Here is an 8,092-nt window from a genome sequence, read left to right as displayed (position 1 = left end):
ACAGATACCACATTTAACGGACAGATGGTCTGTATATAAAAGGGTGACACTATATGTCAATTACCAAATTAGTCATTCTATAAGTATAGCAGTTATAGCCATCTGTTGTAGACAGNTTAATTTCAATTCAGGTCCAAAAAATGTCACACTTTCCATCAGTAAAATAAGGTGGCTTCATTCAAACCACACAGAACACTACTCAACATTGGTTCTCAAATAAATGGAATATCAAGATAGTAAAATATTTTTCAAGTCGATTCCAAGTAGGGAAGTTAATACACAAAAGCCGTGTTGAATACATTTTTTGTTATTCTACGACGACATATGATCTATACATTACATGTCGGAATTGAAGGAAACAGAAAGCTCAGGTTACCTGCTTTTATAAACTCTTTTTATAAATTCAAACTCATATAAAAGAAAACCCAAAATCAGCTGAGATTGGGGCCTAGTTTGTCTGCATGGAATGCCATATGACTAAATGTAGACATTGAATATGTTCTGAGTGATAGATTTAATGCAATTGTTACTTACGTTGTCCACAGTTCTTTTGGAATCATTCGCATACCGTTCCAAATAAACGGCCATCCCTCAGCATTTTACATCGGTCGAGTATTCTGGCATCAACAGTAGGAATAAATAAAAAGTAACTATGTCGGCAATTGTTTCTTTATATTGTCTTACTCGTTATTGTTAATATCCTTCCACCAGACATCAAAACACCACTGTTCAAATATACATAGCAATACCTTACTATGATAAAAGGTTGAAATGTTCTGAAATCAATTTAGCTTCTCATTCTTTTAAATTATTGCATATCATTTGTATGATACTCCTAAGAAGCCGTCATGTTCAGTCAATATCAAATCAGCTCATGATCAAATAAAACCTATGTAGGAGGAAGATGCCCTAAAATCCTAATCGACATCGATATGTTAACACCATAGAGTAAAACTCCTTTAAGAGAGGAAAATTGCAAGATCAGGAATTTAATATATTCTCGTGATTACCGTAGTTTGATAGCTGTTCTTGGTGGTCATGTTTTTTGTAAATAACTAGATAATCATCTGATGCTTGAGAGTCTGCGGTCTACTGGATTTCATTTAATACATATAATGCTATGTAAAGAACACAAATTGTCTGAAAGTGAAATTGAAGTACTTGACAAAGACGTTGTTTCCTATCCTCGACATCTGTATTTAGGCATTAAAGTACGAAATTAATATAGACATTTTAAGATATATTAGCGAAAATATATACATATAAAGCGTGTACAACAACGGTATACTAAATGAAACCAATTTCATCTACCGACAAAGCAGCATGTTATTTAAACATTTATCTCAAATTACTTTTCCGTGCGTTTTCAAACTAATATCTGAATAATACCATACGAAGGAGTTTTTGTTTACACGTTACTACGTCCGTTGTCATAGACGCAGGTGAAGTGAACTTAACTGTGTTTACCATTTCTTCTCTACCTTTGTACTCTAAAATAAAAATAAAATGATATAAGACAAACTGACTATGCATAAAGCTACGAAGGCGAAACAAATATAGCGCTGTGTTATAAAAGATTTAAGAACTATATAAGTTTAGAAGGGGACATGTAAATTTTTTCACTTACCTGAAAAAGCACGACTTGTGTATATAATCCTCTTCCGGGTTCGATATCTGTTGCTGTTTCTAAAAATATATCATACGCTAGTATATACCAAGAACTCATTTAGATATGTAAATACGTAGGTAACTACGCATTATAGGATATATATAACAAACATGTACTGAAGTAATATGGTGTGCTTGTGTAACTCACCTACAAAGAATAGTCTATACAAATCAATACAGGCGTTACAGTACATGTCTGTGTATGCCGTGTATTAACATAAACTATACACAGTACAAAAGAACAAAATGTATATATTACAACGTTAACAAATAATGACAAAAGTAACTCAGATATTTCATACGTATTATTTTATACACTGTAAAAAACGTTTTTTTTATATTACCAATACATATGTCAGTTTCGTATTCCGTTATCAAGGAGTGTTATTGCTTTGTTGGTTTTTGTTTTTATTTATCTACAGAGACACTGAACACAATAATACATTGGAAACATATGAAATGTAGAAAGAATAAAACGTATTGATATAACCATACTTTCATCACATATCATCACACGCTAACAAATTTTCTAAGTATTTAATGTGTGGTGAATAAATGGAACAAACTGTTTTTCGAGATTAACATCATTTGATATACATTTAACAATCATTGTTACATATACAGGTACTGCATAGCATATGTTTCTCTTAAGCTTACATGTACCACGTTACAGATACTATAACACTAAATAATATATTACGACTAAATCTCTGAACTAAACACGTTCGCTTTTTTCCGCAATACTACTACATTGTAACTGTTTCTAAAGATAACTCTCCGTCAATCTGAACCTTATTAGTGTGCCACGTTTGTTTCAATAGCGTTCGGTAAGTCCCATATACCGTGAGCGGTATTTATTTATAGTTTTGTTTCGTATTTACACTGAAATGTATCGATGAACAGTTTCACTTCGATTATTTAATTCACTCACATTGTTTGTTTTAATGTTCACCTTTCGCTCAAAGTAAAACACAAACAAATCGGATAACAATTGCATTCATAATGACAGACTAGTACAAATATGCGTTCGAAGTCTATACTTATGACACACAAGTTCGAATAATCTCTATTAAGTAATCATACATATAGAAACCAAATCTTCTCTTAATAAGAGTGTATTGTATACATTCCTGGGGCGACAAGGTGAATACAACTAGTTATAATGATAAGCAACTATATTGTGTTAGCTATGATGATAAGAAGCCAGCTACTTTATTGTGTTAGCTATGATGATAAGAGGCCAGCTACTTTATTGTGTTAGCTATGATGATAAGAGGCCAGCCACTATATTGTGTTAGCTATGATGATAAGAGGCCAGCTCCATATTGTGTTAGCTATGATGATAAGAGGCCAGGTACTATATTGATATTAGCTATGATGATACATATATGTGAGAGGCGAGCTTCTATATTGATATTAGCTATGATGATGCATATAATTGAGAGGCCAGCTACTATATTGTGTTAGCTATGATGATACATATATATGAGAGGCTAGCTGCTATATTGATATTAGCTATGATGATAAGAGGCCAGCTACTATATTGCCATGAGCTATGATCATAAGAGGCCAGCTGCTATATTGCCATTAGCTATGGTGATACATATATGCGAGAGGCCAGCTACTATATTGATATTAGCTATGATGATAAGAGGCTAGCTACTATATTGCTATCCGCTATGATGATTCATATATATTACTGTTTTTGCGAGGCCTGCTACTATATTGATATTAGCTATGATGATACATATATGTGAAAGGCCAGCTACTATATTGTGTTAGCTATGATGATAAAAGGCCAGCTACTATATTGTATCAGCTATGATGATAAGAGGCTAGCTACTATATTTCTATCCGCTATGATGATTCATATATATTACTGTTTTTGCGAGGCCTGCTACTATATTGATATTAGCTATGATGATACATATATGTGAAAGGCCAGCTACTATATTGTGTTAGCTATGACGATAAGAGGCCAGCTACTATAATGTATTAGCTATGATGATAAGAGGCCAGCTGCTATATATAATAAAAGAAAAGCTACTATATTGATGTAAGCTTTGATGATAAGAGGAAAGCTACCTGATTGATGTTAGATATGATGATTAAATACAGTTTCTATATTGATAATAGGTGTGAGGCTACATATATATAAGTAAGAGGCCAGTTTCTGTATTAGTATAAGCTATGATGGCCAGCTACTATATTGATGTAAGCTTTGATGATAAGAGGAAAGCTACCTGATTGATGTTAGATATGATGATTAAATACAGTTTCTATATTGATAATAGGTGTGAGGCTACATATATATAAGTAAGAGGCCAGTTTCTGTATTAGTATAAGCTATGATGATACGTGGCCAGCTACTATATTGTGTAAGCTATGATGATAAGAGGCCAGCTACTATATTGATGTTAGCTATGATGATAAGAGGCCTGCTACTATATTGATGTTAGCTATGATAAGAGGCCAGCTACTATATTGTGTTAGCTATGATGATAAGAGGCCAGTTACTATATTGTGTTAGCTATGATGATAAGAGGCCAGCTCCATATTGTGTTAGCTATGATAAGAGGCCAGCTTCTTTATTATTGTTAGCTATGATAAGAGGCCAGCTACTATCTTATTATCAGCTATGATGATAGGAGGCCAGCTTCTATATTGATGTTAGCTATGATAAGAGGCCAGCTACTATCTTATTATCAGCTATGATGGTAAGAGGCCAGCTAATATATTGATGTTAGCTATGATAAGTGGCCAGCTACTATATTGATGTTAGCTATGATGATACGTTGCCAGCTACTATATTGTGTCAGCTATGATGATAAGAGGCCAGTTACTATATTGTGTTAGCTATGATGATAAGAGGCCAGCTACTATATTGATGTTAGCTATGATAAGAGCCCATCTTCTGTATTTATAAGGTATGCTGATAACTGGCCAGCTACTCGATGATTTTAGCTTATGAGACAAGGAACATTATTCAAAGACAAGTTTTTATGATAGAATAAATGTATTCTTGGATACCACCAGGAACTGATTAAACTGATGTAATTTTAACTCATTCACCCCTTGTCACCCCTGAATGTTCATACAAGACTTAGTAATTAATAGATGTTGGAAAAGTCTAAATATTACTGCAGGGGTCAGTTGGTTTATGATGAATGAATAACTATAAATAACGATATGACTATTTAGATTCGTACTTGTTTCATGTATCCTTTCTTATTCTCTGATACTTAAAGCACGGTGACAAGCCATCAACGAAGACAGGTTTTACAAGCTTCTACAAATAATCAACCTTTTAGGATACTTATTTCATAAGACTATACACGTGTGGTATTTTTTTACGCACATTACACGAGTATTTATTTAGGTTAGGATTAAGTTATTGTACTAAACTGTATTTACGATTTTTTCTCTACCTTTGTACTCTGAATCAATAAAGCAACATATATAAGATAAACATATACTATATACAGATCTACGAAGGAGAAACATATATATCACTGTGTTATACAAGTGGTTTTCTAAAATAAAGTTAAGAAGGGAACATGTAATTTTCACTTACCTGAAAAGCACGGCTTGTGTATAAAATCGACTTCCGGGTTCGACAACTGTTCGTGTTTCTAAAACAATATCATACGGTAGTATATACCAAAAACTCATTTCATATTAAAATTCGTAGGTTACTATGCAGGAATGGATCGATATATCACAAACATGTACTGAAGTAATGTGCTTGTGTAACTCACCTACAACGAATAGTCCATACAAGTCAATACAAGCGTTACAGTAAATGTCTGTGTATGCCGTGTAAGAACAAAATGTATATAACACAACGTTAACAAATAATGACAAAAGTAACTCAGATATTTCATATGCAATATATTTTACTGCACTGTAAACAACGTTTGTTTACCTTACCAACACATATGTAAATTTGGTACTCCGTTATCAAGGAGTGTTATTGCTTTGTTGTTGTTGTTTTGTTTATCTACAGAGACACTGAACACAATTATACATTGGAAGCATATGGAATGTAGAAAGAATACAAATAATTGATGAAATAATGCTTTCATCACATATCATCACACGCTAACAAATTTCTTAGTATTTAATGTGTGGTGAATAAATGGAACAAACTGTTTTTCAAGATTTACATCCTTTGATATGTAACAGGAGAGGAAAAATGCACGGCCAGACCGGAGTTCGAACCCGGGACCCTCCGAACTCTAGACGGATGCTCTACCAATTGAGCTATCTGGTCGCCGACGATCGACCCAGTCCAGTTCCGTTACATTCCTCCCTCCTTTAACAAAGTCTTCGACCCCGAAGACACACGAGACCCTATACCACCTTCTGTGGGTATATTTCGTTGGACGCCAAATGTAACAGGAGAGGAAAAATGCACGGCCAGACCGGGGTTCGAACCCGGGACCCTCCGAACTCTAGACAGATGCTCTACCAATTGAGCTATCTGGTCGCCGACGATCGACCCAGTCCAGTTCCGTTACATTCCTCCCTCCTTTAACAAAGTCTTCGACCCCGAAGACACACGAGACCCTATACCACCTTCTGTGGGTATATTTCGTTGGGCGCCAAATGTAACAGGAGAGGAAAAATGCACGGCCAGACCGGGGTTCGAACCCGGGACCCTCCGAACTCTAGACAGATGCTCTACCAATTGAACTATCTGGTCGCCGACGATCGACCCAGTCCAGTTCCGTTACATTCCTCCCTCCTTTAACAAAGTCTTCGACCCCGAAGACACACGAGACCCTATACCACCTTCTGTGGGTATATTTCGTTGGGCGCCAAATGTAACAGGAGAGGAAAAATGCACGGCCAGACCGGGGTTCGAACCCGGGACCCTCCGAACTCTAGACAGATGCTCTACCAATTGAACTATCTGGTCGCCGACGATCGACCCAGTCCAGTTCCGTTACATTCCTCCCTCCTTTAACAAAGTCTTCGACCCCGAAGACACACGAGACCCTATACCACCTTCTGTGGGTATATTTCGTTGGGCGCCAAATGTAACAGGAGAGGAAAAATGCACGGCCAGACCGGGGTTCGAACCCGGGACCCTCCGAACTCTAGACAGATGCTCTACCAATTGAACTATCTGGTCGCCGACGATCGACCCAGTCCAGTTCCGTTATACATATACACGTACTGCATAGCATATATTTCTTTTAAGCTTCCCACATTACAGATACTATACAACTAAATGATATAATACTTTAAGACTAGATGGTCGCGGTTTTGGAAAGCTCAATACTCTAAATTAAGCACGTTTGCTTTTTTTCGCAATACTCCTACATTGTAACTGTTTCTAAAGATAACTCTCCGTCAATCTGAACATTATTAGTGTGCCACGTTTGTTTATCCTATAGCCGGAACTGCAGCTATAAATAGCGTTCGGTCAGTCCCATATACCGTGAGCTGTATTTATTTATAGCTTTGTTTCGTATATACACTGAAATGTATCGATGAACAGTTTCAATTGTTACGGTCACTTCGATTATTTAATTCACTCACATTGTGAGTTTTTATGTTCACCTTTCGCTCAAAGTAAAACACAAACAATTACATTCATAATGACAGACTAGTACAAATATGCATTCAAAGTCTATATTTATGACACACAAGTTTGAATAAGATATATTTAGTAGTCATACATATAGAAACCAAATGTTCTCTTAATAAGAGTCTGATAAATTCCTGGGGTGAATACAACTATGCATGCCTTCTTATTTATGTTGAATATTCATCGATAGTCCTCACAAACTCGTTTTATTAGAAACTGAAACACTAATTAGCCCATTGCTTGTTCAAGACGTACTGCCAGGTGCTTGACACAGAGCTGGTGGAAATAGGCACTGAATCTGAAGACGCGTTCATCTTGATGTTGCAACACTATGCCTGGTACATAGCAAGGAACCGCTCTCCTGTAAAAGGAGAGAGCCGATTAATATCTACAGTAATGCTATTATAGATGCATAGACAATAGCTTCATTTTGAGTAACCGGAGAAAACCCACGTGATCAGGTGAAAGTCAAGTGCGCTATTATCTGTGCCAGGCAACCACCCAAGAGTCATTATTTGAATAGCTTAAACAAACTCATATAAATATATGGTTGTAATTTTTTTAGGGACATATCTTTTGAAAAGCGCAACAGATTAAGTCATGAGAATGATGGAGTTTTTGGTTAACAAAGGTGTGCTTAGTTGTGTGGCAAGCTTTCCGATCAGAACAAACTGTGCCTCTCTTTTAGCCGATTTCATTGTTGTTTTCATATGAAGCTGAGTTTATTGATGCGCTTATACGGACTGGTAATAAAAACCGAGTTCAAATTTTCATTCATTATTGACGATTTACTGTCTTCGAATAATGATTAATGTATTGACCACATCG

At 35.8% G+C, this 8,092-nt stretch overlaps 2 non-coding genes across 2 annotated transcripts; both read right to left on the bottom strand.

The window, feature by feature from the left end:
- Positions 1–5,868: 5,868 nt before the first annotated feature.
- On the bottom strand, positions 5,869–5,941 carry Trnas-aga. The gene has a single exon. It is a non-coding gene; the product is annotated as a tRNA-Ser (tRNA).
- Positions 5,942–6,084: 143 nt separating this feature from the next.
- Trnas-aga lies at positions 6,085–6,157 on the bottom strand. The gene has a single exon. It is a non-coding gene; the product is annotated as a tRNA-Ser (tRNA).
- Positions 6,158–8,092: the final 1,935 nt, after the last annotated feature.

Source organism: Mizuhopecten yessoensis, unplaced genomic scaffold, assembly GCF_002113885.1.
Source record: "Mizuhopecten yessoensis strain PY_sf001 unplaced genomic scaffold, ASM211388v2 scaffold3333, whole genome shotgun sequence".
Lineage (NCBI taxonomy): Eukaryota > Metazoa > Mollusca > Bivalvia > Pectinida > Pectinidae > Mizuhopecten > Mizuhopecten yessoensis.
Note: the sequence above shows the minus strand (reverse complement) of the source record. Positions and strands in the feature narration are given on the sequence as shown.